Source organism: Erithacus rubecula, assembly GCF_903797595.1.
Source record: "Erithacus rubecula genome assembly, chromosome: 19".
NCBI classification, from domain to species: Eukaryota; Metazoa; Chordata; class Aves; order Passeriformes; family Muscicapidae; genus Erithacus; species Erithacus rubecula.
The window spans coordinates 11,173,581-11,193,682 of NC_136671.1; the positions used below are offsets into that span (position 1 = coordinate 11,173,581).

Below are 20,102 nucleotides of genomic sequence, written 5' to 3' on the forward strand. Positions count from 1 at the left end.
TTAAGAATTCAAGGAATACAGCATTAACTATACCACAGGTCAAAGCAGGAACTTTTCAAATACCTTCAATACCCACTATGGACTGTGGATAAAGACAATAACTTTATGTAAGGAAATAAAAGGATGACTGGTGAGGAAAGGAGGACACAAGAAGCAGAGTCTGCTATCAGCCCAAGACAGCCTTGGCAGGATCTGGTGATGACTCTCACAGCACACAAACCATTCACTTGGCTCCTCCTTGTCACCAAAATCCACTTTCTGCTGTGCCTGCTTATTGGATGTCTTCAGAGAGAGCTGCTGGAGCCCAACCAGCTCCAAACCCTGTGACTGGTGAAAACAACCAACAGAATAAACCCAACCAATTTATCTTGTGGATTAAACCATGATGTGGGAACCAGGAAACCACATCACTATCAACAGCCCTTAGTGCCAGTCGGTGTTTGCACAACACTTCACCAACCTTTTACGAGGTTTAGAGAGGTTCAAACACATGCCCATGGTCACAGAGCAACCAGGGACAACACTCAGTATTTATAGCCCAGGTTTACTGCCACTGCCAGAGCTGCCCCAGTGCTGAGCACACAGGGGACACTGGCCAGGGGACACCCAGCCCTGTGCCACAGGGCCCCAGCTCTCCTCCCTCTGACTGCCACTAAAGTAAATCCACCCTGGACTGACTCTTCTGGAATAGTGATCTGTCTGGTGCTGCAGCATCTAAACAATTTATTTCCAAATTCAATTCTCTGCTGCATTTTATTGCTGTCAGAGCAATCTGTGGAGGGGAGGATAAAAAAGTCTCTGCTATGGCAAAGCCTGGAGAGAAATAATTCTGGGAAAACTCTGCTTTCCTCCACTGAGCTCTGTACAGAAGTGTGTGCATCCACACACATGTGCAGGATTTCCTCCATCAAGCTAATCCTCCAGAACAGGTGGAGATAATCTCATTAAGTGGGTTTTAATTAGTGTCATGCCAAAGAACAACAGTTACCACCACAGGATGGATCTCAAGGATCAGATCTGCAACGGTGCAACTCCAGGATCCCAGTTCTTAGAGCTAATGGCAGTGGGAGACTCAGCTACACATCTCAAGCACTTTCATGTGCTTTAAAGATCTTTGAAAATTAGATTTAAAAGCTTCTCCCCTTGTTCCCCAAATGCTCTGAAAGTGATTCTGCTCCATCATAGGGACATCAGTCATGTCTGCCTTTGCTGCCTGCTAAAAATGGGATATTTCTATCGATTGGAAGAGATGAATAAAACAAAAAATAGAACCTAAAAAGCAGTAAAATGGCAAGAAACCAGTACCAACATGGAAAAAATGTGTTTACAATGAAGTGCCAGTCAGGTAATAATTCAGATGGCTGAGGCACAAGAGGGTTTATTTTATTACAGACTAAAAATCCCAACATTTTGGCCCCAAGCAGGCACAGCAGCAGCCTTGGCATGTGGAGCCTGTCTGGTCACAGCACTGGCTCCTGCTCCCTGCTCAGCTTTTACAAGAGATGAGGGTTCAGTCTCAAGTTCCCTTCAGGCTTCTCTTTCCCTGTGATCAGTGATTAAAAAGCAATGTTTGGGCTCAGCCCACAAGACTGCAGGCAGCAGCAGACCCTGAAGAAGGCACAAAGAGAACAAACCTGACTTGTTTGCCTGGTTTGTAGCCAGACTGGCAAAAATAAGTAAATTATCAAGGTAAGTTTGTGGTTTGGGTTGCCTTTGAATTGAAAATAACCTGTTCTTACCCTTTCAAGAGCAGTGGAGCCCAGGTATCAAACCATGAAATAAAAACATTAGATTCCATCAAATTCAGATATGGAGGAACACCATTCCAGGTGGGACAGAGGTGACAAAATGTCCCTTTCAGACAACTCACTGAGGACAGTGACTTCCTTCCAAAACCTTGGGATCTTATAGAGAAGCAAAGCACCAAGACCTCACATTGTGTTGTACAAACAAAACACAGGAGTTTTTCTGCAGAAATGATGGGAGAGGGGAAAAAGTGCTCCTGGAAGCAGGGGAGCCACCACACAGCTCTGGAAAATGGGTATCAAAACCCCAGCAGGGTCCATGGCACTTGCCTGCACCCAGCCCATTGCTGGAAGCAGCCAGAGGTGTCTGAGATGCTCCACGTGCTGGGATTAGCAAACAGCCAGGGTTTCAGCACTGGATTTTGGCTACACCAAGCTGGACTTTCCATGGATTTACCAAACCCCTGTGGCTGCACAAGTGCAAGATGCAGAGGCTGTTTGCAAAGCTCAGCCTGCAGCTGGCTTCCCAGCGGTGACGCAGGACCTCTCCAGACTCGCTGCTGCTCCTGCTATAGCCAAGTGGCACATTTGTACAGCCCGTTATTCAATTTATACCCAGAGCTGTAGTAACTGTGAGAGCCAGGCGCATAATTTTATACCTCAATTATTTTAAAATCAGGTTCTCAAAGCATCATAATTATGCTGCAGAGTCAATATCCTGCTGCGATGAGTCAGGTCCACCTCTGAGCCATTGCTCCAGGCTGTCTGAAAGGCTCATGCACAGCCTGCTCCATTTACTTCCAATTTTAACAGTCTCCCTCACAACAACAAACTCCCTAAAAAAAGTGCCCCTGCTTTAAAAGCAGGGGAGGATTAACTGGATCTACAGCAGCTGAATAGACCAAGAGACCCAGCAGAATCTCTCCATTTAACCCATGAACTGGGTGTTCACTTCGGGAGTGTCCAGGCAGCCTCCCTGGTACTAAAGGAGGTAGCAAAGGGCTGATAATAACTGACAGCTTGTAATTAAGGATTAAGATTCAGTGTGTGAAGAAGGGTAGTTATGAAGAAGGGTGGTTAAACTGTTCTACTGCAGAGCTGGAGGCCAAATCCCAGCCAGGCTTCCCAGGCTGGCCCTAGGGGATGGAAACTGAGTGTGACAGCAGAGATCCCAGCACCTCTACAGGTTCAGGGCAGGAGAACCACTCACACCTGTGGGTTCAGACTACAAAAGGGCTGATATGACTCTTCCCAGCTGTCACCTCAATGACTCATTTTTGACCAGCTCACATTTTCCATGCTCAGGTTGCTGAGCAGAGACTTTTCAAGGCTGCAGTGAGCAACGCCCCAGCAGCAGGAACCCACATTGGTTCTGCTGCACCCTTTTTGAATAGAGAAGAAAAGGCCCCCAACACAGAGAGCAACTATAATGAGCTTTTCCCAGCCTCACACAGGACGTTCAGTTTATGCCATTATAAACTTAAAAGGAAAACCCATCATGGAGGGTCACCCAGTAGCAGAAGCAGGCTCCAGCCCCAGGTCTCAGGTTCTGGTCACCCACTACCCACTCAGGGCTGTGCTCTCTGTTGAAGCTGAGAAAAATATCCACTATGAAAAAGCACACTTGTGAGCTAAGGATTTCTATCCATGACTCAGCTATTGAACAATTTTCCTTGCAATATCTTCACATCACCAAAAGATTTAAGATAATGAACAGAAGAACTGTAAGAAAACCAAGCCAAACCTGTAACAGCAGAAGGATGAGCGAAGGCATTACCTGGAGACCTCACCTACCTCCCTAAAGACCTTCCTTAGGTTCTCTACATTGCCTTAATCCCCCAAGAAGGTGCTTCATTGAAGAAAGTGATATCAAAGAGGTGCCAGCACTGATCCTAAGCAGATGGAACACTTGGACTCTGGGAAGCAGCACCAGGCTTAGCAGCCCAGCCACCTTCCCTCTCCTGCAGAGCGCCCTGGAGGAGGACACTGCTCTCCCACGACTGGAAGCACTGCATGCTTACTGTGCTTGGATTTATTTATGCCTTTAGAAGCTGCAGCATAAATGGAAAACAGATTCCCAGGGCCTAAGTCAGCAGTTTTCAGAGGCAGCCTCGGTGCTCACACCTTGATTAATGCGGCAGTTTCCCTCCTGGCCCAGAGCAGTCTTGCTCAGCTTTATCTGTCCAGAGTGGCACTGCTGCAAAGACCATTCCCTGGCACTCTGATCCTCCTTGCCCACAGTGTCCCTGACCCTCAGAAGCATCTACAGAGTCTGGTTGTCAAACCTTGCTCAGCCCTCACTCGCCAGCCTTGCCTGCCCAGCCCTCCCCAGGAGCTGTGGCACATACAGCCCAAGATCTGTCACAGGGACCAGCACAGCCTGGCAATTGTCCTGCCCACATCCCACAGGACAGAGAGAAACTTCTTGGCTTGTGAGTGCTCAGCACACTCTAGGCTGGAGCATAAGTGTCACCATGAATCTCTCATGACTGACCAGTGCTCTGTAAGGGTCAGCAGAGCAACACAATTAATGTGGCTTTTCCAAGGAGATGAATAATGAGTGCTCGTATTTTACCATTCCCTTCTCTCCTCATCTCACCCAACCCCAAAGTGATCTCTCCAGCAGGACTGTTTCAAGTCACATCTACAATGGAAGGTTAAAAAGCCTCAGCATTTCTATGCAGTAACTTTGTGGCCACAAAACACTCATCACTACTCTCAAAACTGTCTCTCACGCAAACACAGACGTGCACTAAACTGAAGAGACAGAACGAGCCTTTTAAAATCAGCAGTTTTCAGTTTTCATAGTGTGGGTTGTACCTGCTCACTGACAGCTAAGCAGATTTAAAAACTTATCAGGCCTGGGGAGAAAAAGAAAAAATAGATCAAAAGTTAAAGCTCCTTAAAAGTGCACAGTTCACACGCTCTGGGCTCCAAGGCCACTGTGTCAGTGTGTGACTCTCGGCGGGGCCATTCATCCTAATCGCCCATCTCATCTGTCACATCTTCAGAGAGAAAAATTACCATGCAGATGTTTGCACATCCGAGTTTCATGACTGAGCTTAGATCCCATCTGACAGTGAATCAGCAGCTAATGAACAAGCGCCCACATTGCAGAACTGCAGCAGCTCTTCAGTGCCGGGGCAGCTGGAGCTGCCCACTGCCTGCACCACAGCCAGGGGCAGCGAACGGGCAGGGGGACAAGGAAATTTGTGGAAATTTGTGGCATTTGTGGAAATCAGCTTTTCCCAGGTGTAGGACAAGCTGCAGAGCTCCCGAAGGCAGGCAGCACAGCGAGGGGCTGAGGACAAACACTGCTTGGTGAGACACGGCAAACAAGTCACATTTACAGTACTTGATCTTTTTTCCATTATTAGATACAATTTGACGTCACTTATAGAATTTAAGAGCTCATTGTAAAGCAGACGTTTATTACAACTGAAGGATGGAAGCAGTCCAAATGCAATACAGCGACACTGGAGCTATTAAATCTTGTTATAGTTCACTGGGCAGCCAAATACTGGCTCGAAGCAACGTGAGGAGAAGGGGAGGGGGGAAAGTAACACCACAGCAAAGTGTGCACAACACCCACCGCCTTTTCTGCTCAAACATTCTCGGATATTGTGCTGGTTTTTTGTACTTTCCATTCCTATTACTCTTTTAACACCTGGGAAAGGAAAAACTGACTCCCTTCCTTCTGTTTTGTAAGTGATGCTGTGGTGCAAAGCCAGCAGCCCTCCCCATGCACACAGCCACTCCAGGGGGATCAGGTGAAGTCCAGCAGCTGAACTTTGGTTGGAAAATTAACATTTCAAGTCCTGCCGTGCCTGGAGGTTATGCAATAACGAACTAATAAAGAAGCCATTAAAAGAACTAATAAGAACACTTGAGCCACAGATGAGTTCAGAGGGAAAGACAAACCAGCCTCTAATCCTTTTGCTGATACTGGGGATAAAGATGAATATTAAAAAGAACGCTGACATTAAAGTTTAAACGTTTCCAAGCAGTCTGCATGAGGAGAGCAGCCACAACCCCCAGTGTCCTGTGGCCAGCCTGCAGAGCCTGGTGAGCTAAAGGAACTGGGCAGAGCCTGCTTTTAATGGGGCTGCTCTTAATCCAAGGCTCAGCATTATCCACTGAAAATAGGCCAACATTGCACACACAAATACATGAATGTGTAATATATATTTTATATATAGACACACACACATATATATATATAGACATATATATATATACACACACAGGGAAACAAAAATAAAAGCAGCACTGACAAGTGGCAAGTACAGAGTGTTGGCTGAAAACAGACTGAAAATTGCTGGCAGCTCATTAAACTACTGGAAAGAAAAATCTATGGAATGCCATGGGCAAACAGCATGGACAGGATTTTTCTTTGGTTGGTGGCACATCCATTAGTCTGAAGGGCCACTGGCATGCACAAGCATGGCAGGGAGATGGGAGGCAGGCCAAGTCTAAAAACAAAATAAACATATCTAATTTTCCAGGTAGCCTCCCTGGGAGGTTATTGCATTTACACTTCCCAGCTCCGGGTGGTACAATCCCTCTTCCTGACAGAACTCAGGAGAGGGAGCACAAGGGAGCTTGGTGCAGTTCCTACCAGACTTCACTTGCATTAAGCAGTAAAATCCCAACCACAAATGCATCCAGGCTCTTAATGTTCATGTTCACACCATCCCTGTTCTTTCTCTCCATCGGTGGCTGCACTGGAAATCACAGTTTTGTATTAAAACATCAAGAGCAGAAAGTCATGAAAACTCCCACTCTTTGATCCTGCCAGTCACTAAGCATGAAAGAAAGAAATTGAGAGCAGGGAGGCTGAAGTCCAAAGCTCTGTGTATTTCCTGTGACTTTTGTTCCCACTCCTCTGCACAAGGCACTTGAAAGCCACTCAGTCCCAAACCCATCACAGCCAAATCCCATCTCCCTGAATGGCAACCACAGCACTCATTCCCCATTTTATAGCTTATTCATGGGTCTTTATGCTCATCTTTTCCAACCTACAGCCCATTTCAGGCTATTTCTCAATGTTAATTTGAATTTTTATCCCCAAGTACTTGCAGATCCACTAAACCTGCTTTTGAGACACAAAAACACAATTCTGGATTTGAGTCAACATTGGACAAACCCTGGATTGCTTCCTCAGTAACTCCCTATTCAAACTGAAAAGGGTCATCAACAGCTATTCCACTTTTTCAGTAGTTACAGTCCTGACCGAAATAACATTTTATTCCCTCGCTTAGGCAAATATCATGTGGAACAGGAAATGAGCATTCAAAGCTGGTTTAAAAAGACAATTTCATGGAAGAAAACATTGTACCATTGCAAAGGCATTGTTAGAGCACTGTAATACTTCACACTGCTTTCATTAGGCTGAGACTTGCCTTGCCTAAAGGCAAAATGGGGATAAAGGAAATAAGTCCCACTCCATCAGAAGAAACTTGTAATGACACCTAAAATTCTTACATGGGGAGCAGGACAGACACAGCAGTGAAGGCTGATGAAAAATGGTGCAATTGAGGTGGAAAGTACAGGGCCATTTTGCACAAGAGCAGTAAAAGTTTAATATCTCTGTTGCGTCTTTCATCCATAACACCAACAGATTAACAAGGTTTCTGTGGCTGGGTAATTTCTTTGGAGTTTTGATCTTGGAAATAATTACACTAAATATTTCATAAGCGCCTTTGAAAGTTTTTTTTTTCTTTTTTTTTTTTTTTTTAATAAAGAAAAAAGAATCGCTCGCTGCTCTTGCAGCAGGGTAATGAAAGTGCACAGCTAATCAATAACCACTTTCAGTTCATTATTCAGCACATTTTGGGCTGCTGTTTTTTCTTTCTTTCTACCATTCCACATCCCACATACGGAGTGATGGTGCATTTTTAAACCATCACATCTTACTGCTTTTGCAAATCATCCTTAATGCTAACCACAACATGGAAAACCCAGCCTCTAAATACCACCCACACCATCTAGAGGGTTCCAGGGTGTTTCCAGCTTTTGCCAGCTGAGACAGAGGAGGCTGAAGTGCCAGACCAGTTCTGTTTCTTCTTTACAAATTGCTGGGTCATTTCTGTCCCTTATTCCTCTTTGAGAAGAGCTGCACCTCCACAACACCCAGGAGCTCTGCACGTGCTTTCAAACCAGGATGCAATGGCCAAGGTGAGACCACAGGGACACTACCAGGTGTTATCCACATCCCAAATTTTCACCTCCTCTGGGAAATCCCAACATATTCCTTCCCCAGGCTGCCCACTCCATAATAAATACAACCCAAAGCACACACTATGTTAATTTAAAATGTAGCTGAAACTGGAAACTGAACCCAGGACTTAAAAAAATAATAATAAATTATGAATTCACCTAAGCCAAGGACAGGAGTGGTACCTAAGGAGACAAACTGGCAAGAAACAAGGAAACAGAATTGTTTGAGTCACCCACCCAGAGCAGAGGCACAGGAGTGCCTGGCTGGGGCCCAGCTCCTTGCAGCAGCTCCTGGTGCTGGAGGGATACAGTAAAACTCTGCCCTGGCCTCAGGGACAACCACCATTATCCCTCATATGCACGGAAATTGAGACATAAGGAAAAAAATTATCTGATCCAATATCCAAGAGAGAATCGGTGACAGAGCAGATTCAAGACAGGAGGAGGAGAGAGTGGAGTAGCTCAAGTAAATTCAATTTTCCTGATTATTGGCACAATTCTGCAAGAAAAAAAATGTGAAGAATTTTTTTTCTTCTTACCAACTGCCTTTTAAGATATCAGTAATTCCTGCAGAAAATAAAATGATTCTTGAAAATATCAAATTTCCCTGACAGCCCAGAGGTTCTCAGCACACATCTCACCCCATCTCCTGTCACTCCCATACAAAACTTTTTCCTGCTGGAAAGCACATGGCAGCTTCAAGAACTTTTCTGAAACGTTGAAAAAAAGTTGAAATCTTGGTAGATGCAGTAACTGGCAGCCTGGGCACACTCAGACCAGGATGACCACAACCAAACACTCCCTCTTCTAGAAGGGCTGCAGACCTTCTGTTTCTACAAATTATAAGGAAAGAAACCACTCAAGATCAAAAGATACTCAAACCCTCACAACCGTATCCCCAAAACCCCATGCAAATAATCCTTGCTGGGGAAAATATTCTCAGATGTGATTAAGTGGTGTTCTGAACCCAATTTTTGCATTAATATATTGGGCATCACAAACCACACTCACTTTTCAGCTGTCAAATCCACAAGACAAAACTTGGAAGCAAATCCTTTGGCCTTTAATTCTGAGCCATTTTGCTGAACCCTCCCACAGCTCTTCCCACTACCACTGGTTTCAGAAAGCCAAGATCTGGCTTCACTCAGAATTCTCTCTAGGAAATAATTCTCTTTTCTACAGAAAATTTCTGAATGTATCAAAGCATTTAACAGCCATAGAGCACAGATTGTGGTTTCAGCCCGACAAAGCAAGCAGAGAGCCTTCCCAAGGGTGGAATTCTGCTGTTCCTTGAGGACTCATGTGTGGCTTTATTCCTCAAATTAAATGGGATTTCAATTGCCTCCTCCAACTACAAATTCAGCTTCACAAGTCCATCAGCATGTCCTGCAACACTATATCATACTGCACATGTGGGTCAAAAGAAAGCAATTTAATGCAAATTAAAACAAAAAAACATCTGTTTCCTGATCCCAAGACCCATTCAAATAAATTTTTCCTTTGTTCCCCAACAAATATCCAAATTGTCCTTTTTTGAAGCGACCCTTAAAGGAAAGTGTTTCAAAAGCAAGCTAAGGGTTCAAGCACAAGATTTTCCTTTTCATGAGATGCACCATTGGATGGAAACCTTGTTCCAGCCTGAGCAGCTGAAGAAGCAAGGCAGAAAGTGTCCAATCCCCGGGGTTCAGATTTCAGGGATGGCTCTGAGTGAGTGGTGCTGCTCCCTGTCCTGGTTTTCCAGCTCCTGCCATGACCTGGCCAGTTGTTCCACACCTTGGGAATGTCTCCATCCTTGGCTGAGCCAGCTCTGGGATTGCAGGAGCACTGCACAGCCCCACATGCCCTTTGCTAAAGGTTATTACAGCTGTATTTATATCTGACATAAATCTGCTTTGTAAACACTGACCTGATTCAGGAGCTGGGCTTTCTTAGACAGCCACGGCCAGACACCCTCTTAAAAAACCCAGAATTAACAGGTGGAAAGTCAAACCACCCAAAGCTGGAGGGTTTGGCATATCCCTGAAGTGTAACAGAGGAGCCAAAGGATTGCAACATTCCAGCTTGATCACAACAGGGCATGAAAAAAATGACAATTACTCTTTGCAAAAAAAGCTGTCTACGAGTAATACAATATCTGAGGGACATTAAAGTTTGGACAGTTTAGTCCAAAATTCACTGCAAATGCTGGCTCACAATCAAAACAATCAGGAGCTGAACTGAAAATAATACCAAAGTTCTCACTCAAGGCACCAGACCCTGTTTTCTCATCTCATTTCTATTCTTCTGTTTGCTGCCAATTCAACTGTGACCAAAAAAATCAGCCCATTAGTCTCATTCTTAGAAGTGTTAAACTTTTATTTATGAAGTTAGTGTTATCCAATGAGTCCATAAATTACAATTAAAGTACATAAGGAAGGAGTCATGACATAACCTCAATTTAATCTGAACCAGACCACCACAGTCAAAGAAGTGTTTTTCAAAATCTAAATTAATTTTTAAAAGAATAGATTAAAGGAGGCTCTCAATTAAAAGAATACTTTAAGGAGACAAGCTAGAGAGGATTGTCCACTTTATTAATACAGCAATTTAACAGCTATTCAACATGTAATAACTTCTCATTAAAAGTCAACCCTCCCCCTTCTCCAGCAGATTAGCCACCCATTTGTCAGACACAATACAGCTTCATTAGCCTAAAACTTCCATTTCTGCTCTTCTGCAGATTTGCTTTTATTTTGCTTCTGTCAGTAAGCAAAAATCCTGAATGACAGCAAAGTCCTGAAATCAATAACACAAACAGGGCCTTGGTCGTTTGGAAGGAGCAAACAAAAACATTCCAGTCTATGATTTATCTGCAGAGACCATTATCTACTCTTAAGACAATTAACAGTCACATGCCCAGGCTTCAAATAAAAAGGGACACCTTTCCTGCAGCTCCTGGAATTTTCAGGAATGAACCCAGACATCAGCAGAACAGAAAGTTCAGGATATATACGGCATTAGTTTCCAAGAGAATATTTATCATGTCACGTGAGACCAGCATTTTTAGCCAACTTGGGAGAAAATAGACAAGCTGCAAAGCTGCCCTAAAAATACCAGTCATGATAATTACAAAGAAGAAAAGCAAAGCAAAAGCAATGGAAGCACTAACAATCCATACTTTTAGTGACAAGCTGCTAACGATTTTTTTAATTACACAGACCACTGCCAGAAGATTATCTCAGCTGCTCAGGTGTGCAATTCATGTTTTTAGTTTAAAAAAAAAAAAAAAAAAAAAAAAAAAGAATAGGCATCAATAATTATGTAAATCCAGGACCTTATTCTCTTTGTTCTTCCACTAAAACACAAGCTTTTACCAAGAACCAGCTGCCTGCCTTCCTCAGGACACAATATTCAGCTTCAGCATTTTTAATAAAATTGATAAAGAGCAAAACAATCCAAGAGGTAGGAAAAGCTTAACAACTTATCTTAGGCTAGAGGTGGAGAGAAAAGAGCCTGGCTGACAGGAATGGCCACATGTTGGTGGCAGTGGCTCTTCCCAAGGCACAACTCAGCTCCAGCTCCTGTAATGAGTAACTGCAGGGCTTGCAGGAGTCAACAGTTGTAACAGAAGATTTATTTTTGTCACTAAAATCAGCGAGGGTGACTCACAATAGACCCAGGGAGCCTTGCTGATGAGTTTCATTTTATACAGTCACTTTTCACCCTTGATTCTCAAAAATACCGAGTGACAATAATGACAATAGAGTATAATAGTCCTAATTAGCTAATGGGAGAGAAAACTTCCAAGTTCCAAACTAACCAGAATTGCTACTTCTAAAAATGCAATGCAGTTGATCCATGTTGATCTCTGAAATTAGAAGAGAAAGAAGAAAGGCCATTCTCTTCTGTACATTCAGCAACAACATCCCAACAGCCCCATCAGGAGAAAGAACACGAGCAAGAGCTGTTCAGAGACCTGGCTTCAGGATGATTTACTGCTAAATACATTAGAGGCATCTCCCACTGACAAAATAAATAGGCCTGACTGCATCAAAAATCAAGCAAATCATTGCTTTCTCAGGCACAGGTTAATGTTTTTTTCCCAGCAATGATAAAGAGGACGAAAGGACAATGGCAAGCTTTGAAAATTACTTGCCAACTAAGTGATGGCTCAGTAATTACATTTTGGAAAATTTTCCTTGCATTTCACACCACTGAAGCAACTGAAAGCACCAGCAACAAAGAGAAGCCAATGTGTGAAGCTTGCTCTGTTGACTTGACCAAGGCAAAGGGTTGTGCTGGAGAGTAAACCTGGTAAAGTCAAATTTAGGACAACCACTACTGCTCTTCAAAGCACCAAAGTTGGTTGGGATCTTTATTTAGGACTAAAGTCCAGTAGCTTTCCTCTGAATAGGTGATCACAAGGAAGCTATTTTCTTTTTGGAGGTTATTTTGAGCTGAAAATATTTTCCAGTTCCATGCTGACAGACAGATTATAACTACACTGTTTTACAGAATAATGGACACGTTTTTGAAGGCTGTCACAGGGGAAAGTAGAGAAAGCTGCATTTTTCTCTTTGCTGTATTTATTCCTGCAGGAGTTTACTCTTTCAAAATAAGATCATGTGCTCCTTTAGCACAAAAGGACCCAACTGAGCAGAGCATGGCTATCTGTCCCATTTGTCATCCCAGGCAAAATGAGATAATCACATTAACCAAACAGTTACAAATTGCACACATCTGAAGGAGAAGGAAATCATTTTCTCATATTCTTCTCCCTGGCAATCACCTCCAAGATTTCCAAGACAGAAGTGTCAGCCTCCCTAACATTTCCCAGCGCTGAGCTCCTCCAGGATTCAGGGACAAATTCTTCTGGAAGCCCCAGGTCAACTTGTCACATTTATTGGAGGAAATGGTTTGCTGAGATGATGTGGTAAAAGCCTGCATTAATACCTCAACTCTATCCACACCTCCAGCAATGTTCCCTACCAGAGTTCCTGTGACTGGCTACAAATCCCTCCTGGGAGAGGCTCCTCCACTCTGCCCACCCAAACCAACACGCACTGGGTGATCCCAGGACAAGGACAAAGGGGATGATTTACTGTGTTCCTGTTGCATCTTTAATCCTGAGTGGCCTAACATCTCTTCCTGCAGAAATGCTGCCAGACCAAAGGCAAGGGGAGCACTCAGGCAGAAAGCTATGGAGCATAAAGAGGTTTTAAAACCAGAGAAAACAGCGAAGGGTGGTATTTGCACCACAGGCAACTGTCTCCAAAATCCCACCTGAACCCCTTGTTTAGGATTTGGGATGCCCTAGGACCAAAGCTTAAGTTATCACGTTCTAAAAGGGGAAGGGGATTAGTTAACTAAATTCCTTTACACCTTTGGAGTTCAGTTCTTACACCCAAAGACACAAAATCTGCACTGAACAGTCTTTGGAAGCAGCTCTGAGCCAGTGCAACAAATGAGCACGAAGTTCCCAGCAGGTACAGCCTCTTGCAGCTCTTCACTCGGGTGATTGACAACATTTCCAGATCAAAAGCCTTGTACAGCACACAACCATCCGCCAGGCAACACCAGACTTTTTTCAGTGAACAGTAAATTGCTCATTTGCTGGAACAAAAGGAGCCTCATTTTCCTCCCTAAGACACCACTAATCCTGTATGCAGGGCTAAAATATCTCCGTTGCCCAGCCTGGTGTTGTCAGTGCTGAGAAATACTGGAAACCAGAGTGCTTTGATTCACACTAAGGACAGCTGAAAGAAATGTCAGCAGTTTTTATTTTTAAATGCACGGAGCGCTGTGCCCAGGGCTAGGAACACTCCCAGTTCCCTCAGATGTTTTAGCACATACCAGTTCCTCTGAAAAAGGTGGTAGAGACAAACCTTTCACTCACTAGTGCCCTTCTTGGGGTCAGCAACAGAATTCCCTCTCCTCCTTCATTCCCAAAACCAACTTTCCACCTCTGTGACAGCTCCAGCTTGCATCACACCCCAGGGGACTGGGGATGGTAAAGGTCCATCCTCAAGCTTGTGTGGAAACAATGCTTTTTGCAGCTTTCTGACTTAATTGTTTCACTTCCAGAGGATGGAGAAATCATTTCTGACTTCCATCCCTGTAACTGGCACTCCCACTTAGTGTCAAGCATCCTCTGCCCCTGTCCTGCAGCACAAAATGAGCACCAAAAAAACCCCAAAAGTTAAGCAATACAGAGACAGACTGTGCTGCAGTTGGGAGGGTTACACACACCACCCAAACTCGTGACATTCCCATAGAAACCACGGTGGGAAAAGAGAAAAGCCTCAAAAAACTGACAAGATAAAACACACTTGGTGAAATCTGTAATTCTGGTGAAAAAAAATCTGCATGTGCAAATTCCTCCCCAGCTTTCCAGCAGCTCAGGCATGAAGAGCTAACACAGGTAACACCCAAGTAATGCCAATACAGCTTTTTTTCAGAGCCTTCAGGCTGCCTGATGGGAATAACCATAAATTCCCAGTAGTGGCATTTCAGAGGACAAAGCTGTTGGGTATTAGAGGCAACTTTTTCCCTTTTACTTACAGGCCAGTTCTTATAGTTAAGTGTCACTACAAATAGAGAAACTTCCTTAACTTTCCCTTAGAGTGTGTAAAGATTTTCAGAATGTGCATTTTCCTCATTAGCAGAACCAGTCAAGCAAATAAATATTGGGATGTGCAAGAGAAGCAATTGATTCTTTCAGTCAAATACACATCCCTGTAGGGAAAACAAATCCAAGGAAAAAAATCCCACATTACTACCAAAAGCACACAAATTCAGCTAATGAGCTAACTGGCCACTTTCAGAAAAAAAAAAAAAAAACAGTTATAAAGTTACATGTTCTATAACACACTTCCCTACTCCAGACAATTGTTTATGTGTGACATCAAAAAAAGAGAAAGAGAAAAAGAAGAAAAGGGAAGAAAAAGACAGGAATGCTTAGCAATGGCCTTTAAATTGCTCAGGATGCTCTGCTCATGTTCTGGAAAACCAGTCATATCCCAGTGCTTGGCAGAAGCAAGGCAGCTCCACCAGGAGAGGCACAAACATGCATGTTTATCACAAACTGAATCATTCCCTGAGATGCCTGATGCATCCCCAAACCCCTTCCAGACAGAGGAATAACATCCACAGCGTGCCTGGTGCTGAGCTCAACCGACTGCACAGCCCTGAGCTCTGCTACAAAAGCCAGAAATAAAAGCCAACCCCAAATCCAGGAGGTTTGGGAGTGAATCTGGTACCAACTGCTGCTCATCCAAGTCTCCATCCCAGCAGGAATCTCTGTGTGAATATCCCTTTCCTGGCATGTTACAAACCCATTGCCCCTGTTTTTTCCCCTAAGCTTTACTACCAGCATCTTTCATGCACAGCACATGATTTTCTGCTCAAGAAAAATTAAAACAGGATTGTTTTTTGGGTCTTGAGAAATACTTTAGTCTGACAGATGGGTTTTTTCTGGAATTAGTTTCTAAATATACACTCTACCTACCACCCCATCAAAGACAGGGCTAAAGACACCAACCACTCAATGCATTAAATGGTTTATCTTGTTAGAGGTTTTACAGCTACTTAATAATAAGTTTTGGTAACCACTGACTGTATGTGTTTATACTGTAAAACAGTCTTTAAAAAATATATAATCTGTAATAGCATAACCTTTTCCTTCAGCTGCATAAAAATGCTGTACTCCAATCAATATCATCCGTAGCAAGAAACTAAAAAAAGATCAGCAGAAGCCATAAAGCACAGTAAATTATGTTCAGGGAACAGCTCTACTGCCACCATATTTTATAGAAATTCTATTTAAAATTCACACATTGAAAAAAAAATTAGATATACAGAAAAAAAACCCCAGATCTGGACAGGAGATAAAGCAAGCAAGCAGTGTTGTCTGACAAGCAGGATAAGAAAAGCAGAAGGGTAGACTGAATCTGACCTTTCAGGGTCAGTCACATTTTCCATGTGCTGTAAAGATCTCTCCCCAGGGGGAGGAGGGGGCAGCAAGAGAATCAATTAATAAAAAAAACCCATCAGTGTTCACACGAAGTAACCACTAAGAAATTATTATTTTACAAATCAGAGCAAATCTCCCATTATTTATCTGTACAAGAGGAAAGTTTAGCATCACAGTGCCAATATTTTGGCATTTGAAGGTTTCACACATCTCAGTCTGAAAACAGCCAGGCCCTTCCATCACACAAAATAACAAGCATTCCTCCCACTCTGAATCCAGAGGCACTGAAGGGCACCACAGCAGCTGAGTTCACAGAGCACCACAAGAGCACAAGCATTTCTTTAGCCAATAACAACAAAATTCAAAACAAAGCTACAAATATAAACTCAACCTGCACTGTGAGTCCATTGCTTAGAGAACAAGTTATTTGCTCTTTAGCTTTCCTGACCTTCCTGAGCAGAAAATCATGAAGAGATGCTGACATAAGGAATTAAAGCTGCTGCCACCTTATTACCTGGACACAGGAGCTATAGGTTTATACCCCAGAACCCCCAGCCCATCAGCAGCTCCAACCAGTAAGGTTTTCAAACAGGTTGAAAATGTGGATAAACTTAGCATAGCCTAAGGAAAAAAAAAAAAAAAAGGTGCAAACCCCCCTGCTTTTCCTGCTTGCTCCTTTCACAAAAGCTTGGAACATCTGCAGGAACTGCCTCTCCAAGCATGTCCCAGGGTTTACTTACTATTTATTCCCAGCAAATTTCAAAGCACCAGCCCTTGCCAGAGCTGTCTGAGATGACCCTGTGGCTGCCCCACCTCCGGCTGTGTTCCCAAACATTCCCGAGGGTTCCCAGGCTGCAGGTCCTGTGAAAGGTGCCAGCCCCTGGCCCTCCTCCTCCACAAATGCTGATTATCTCACCTACTGCCAAGATTTCTTTCTTTGCTGGTCTAAGGCTACTTCCAATCACAGTCGGGAAGATGAAAGGAAAGCAAATTCAGAAGCATGGCTGGAAGTAGAAGTAATTAGGATGTTGGAAACCAAATCAAAACAGAAGATACAGCTTTTAAGAAGTCTCTCACTATAAATCTCAGGCTGAGAGAAAGATAAAAATGTTTCTATCCAATGATGATCAAGAAAAAACTCAGTATTTGTCACAAAGAGAACAGATAACTCTCAAACTGGAGAATCAAGCAGTACTTATATTTATTCCCATTTCCTTAGCTAAGTCAGGTACAATTACCTCCAATTGATGTTTTCCATGCACAACTCAAAAATCAGGAATATCCCTAATCTAAATCTAAAAGAGAGAATTGAGACACTGTAGCCAAGTGATGGTCCCCATAAAAAGCAAATACAGCAATACTGACATTTTCTTTGAAAAGCTGGTGATTTAGTGTTGTTGTTTTTCCAGGGATTTTTGTTTAATGGTGCACTTTTTTCTTTCTACCTTTCTGCCAGCTTCCCTAGAAGAAAACAAAACAAACCTCTATGACTAATCCTTCACTTTGCCAGCTGACAGAAACCTCGGTATCACCACAGCACATTTAAAATAAAATTACAGTTTTAAGGGGGAAATGTAGAGGCACATTCTGATCCTTTCCTTCCCCCTCAACCCTTTTTCCTGCACTGACATCCTTCATGAGCCAGGGCTGGATCTGCTCCCTTTGCCTGGGGAAGCCTCAACACTTCCATGATGCCCTGACTGGACAGAAAATCCACATCAGGACAGAGAGGGAACTGCTTCTGCCACCCAGACCTGGGGTGAGAAGCTGCCACAGAGGAAAGGGAACTGCTTGAGTGTATTGAGGTACCATGAGATGCTACAGCCAAGCCAGAGGAAATACAGAAGCAAATGGATTCAAGTGCTCCCACAAACCTGAAGCTTCCAGACAAGAAATTACCAGTAATTACTAATAATATAATTTTCATGCAGCACTCATCAGCAAGAACCAGTTCTGTCCTCACAACAAAGAGGAACAACAAAAGCCACAAACAGTTACTGAATTAGCTTATTAAGATCTCTGGGATTTTTTTGAACCTTCATAACCATCAAAATTGGTCTGAATGCACAAACATGATTACAATAAAAAGGCCCAGATGTCTTCTGGACACGGCAGCATCAGATCCAACATCATATTGCAGAGACCTTGCACTGAGGAATCTCTTCTGAGAGATGAAGGCTGCTCCTCTGGAGTCACTGCCCATCCTGCTCCTTCACAGGAAGGACTGCAGCATGGGAGGAATTTCAGAAGCTGCTCCTCCAGTTTCAAACATGCTCCTCTTTTAAAAAGCACACATTTACCAAGTACCAGGGATGGCCAAGCAGACTGTCCAAGGCATAGCACAGTAAAACAAACAAGCAAACATAAACAAAACCATTTAGTATTAGAAAAAGAGAATCCAAGGGCTGCAGCTGATTTTCCTCCTGTGCCTATTGCTATTTCCCATCTAATCACAGCCCTGTAAGGCAGAAAGCCCAAGTTTGATCAGATGCTCTCCTGGTTAAGAGCCAGGCACAGGCAAAGTGACCTGTGGACCAAAGCAGACCCGTTTACATCAAAAATTTAACCTCTGGGATGAAAAGATCAGGAGGCCCCTCCTGATGGCAAAAAAAGAACCAATCACTTCATCAGTGAGGTGGTCCCAAAGGGAAGAGAGGCACAGCAGGACAGAGGAGGCTTCACCCAGCTCTGCAGAGCCCCTGTCACTGCCTGCAGCCAGAGCCAGGGCACCAGGAGGGGACAGGAGCCCTTCAGAGCCCGCTGTGCTCAGCCAGCAGGAGCAGAGCCAGAGCAGGACAGGGCTCATTCCAGAGACATTTTTAGCACAAGGAAGGGAGAGTGCAGCAGCTCTCCTGTACTACTGCATCCACCCAGTTTCCAGAATTTCCAACTCTATAATGATATGGTTCCTGGAAGAGTACTTCTAACTGGATTAGAGGACATCTCGTGAGCACACTCTTGGCAGCACCATGGCCATGGTGTGGAAAGACTCCTGCATGCACAATCCAGGCCCTTGGTAATTCAGTTATGTCCTCTTTTTAGCAGAGGTGAGAGGCAGGTGTTTTAAAAGCAGCTTGCTCTTAAGTTTGTTTTATGTTTGAGGGGTTTTTAACAATTTTTTGTTCTCTCCTTACAACAGTAAAACAAATTGCTGCTTTTTCTCCAGTCCCAATATTGGTTGTGCTGCTGAGAAAGCTCGTGTAGCAGAGCAAAACTCAACTCAATTAAAGATGAAGCATGGACTCGGTTTTCTTTTGAGCAGGAAGGACAGAGACTCTCAAGAAGCTTCACCCTACACTAACTAGGTTTGGCATTGCCCAGATACACTTGCTTAGGGAATTTTTATGCAGTGGAAGAAGAGGGTTACCACAGCGACAAATACTTTATACAGCTGTCCAAACTAAAATACCCATTTGACAGGAGATTCAGCCCATCATTGGATTCATTCATGCTCTGAACCATGCCCTTAAAAGGAGAGTGTGTTATTCTTTTGCATTAAGCAAAGCTGTGTTAAAATGTTTGTTTCTGATGGAACAGGGAGACAGACACCAGGAGGAAGCAAGCTGTGTCTGAAGAGCAGAATTCCTGGCAGATGGGTCAAGAGCAGCAGCTGCGTTCACAGAAAACACACACGTCTTTACATACTTGGGGCTGCCATGTGGAAAACATCACAAGAGATGGTTCACAACGAGGGAAAAGGGACTGGTTTTGACAGCAGGTATCAGGATGCTGCTCTCCTGAGCCTCTGCAGTGGATGCTGCAGATGGATGTCTCATCGGGCAGGGAAAAGGTCAACATTAATAATGGAGCTGCACCAGTTCGTGACAGTCCCAGAAATATCATGAAGAGATACTGATCTTTACTGCAGTGTGATCAGCACACACATGGGAACAGCCCCATCTGCCCGAGACCAAGCTGAGCCACCAGTGCTCCCAGCCAGGCTTGAATTTCCTCGGCAGCACCCTGTCCCTGTGCACATCAGGAGCACCTTTCTCCCACCACCTACACAAGAGATGTGCAAAGGGAGAACCAAAAAGTGACACATTCTGGCCTCTATCCTTGCTGTGAAGCAGAACCTTGTGCAGGGATGACCAAGGAAGACTGAACCAGAGCAGCCAGAGCCCAACGAGACTGAAATCAGAGTTCACACTTAACAGATAAATGACCCGATGTTAGAGAGCTCATTA

The 20,102-nt window shown here is 43.9% G+C and overlaps 1 protein-coding gene across 14 annotated transcripts in view; it reads right to left on the minus strand.

The window, feature by feature from the left end:
* The window catches only part of PITPNM2 (phosphatidylinositol transfer protein membrane associated 2), a 122,419-nt gene that overhangs the window by 63,504 nt on the left and 38,813 nt on the right, over positions 1 to 20,102 (minus strand). The window lies entirely within an intron of this gene.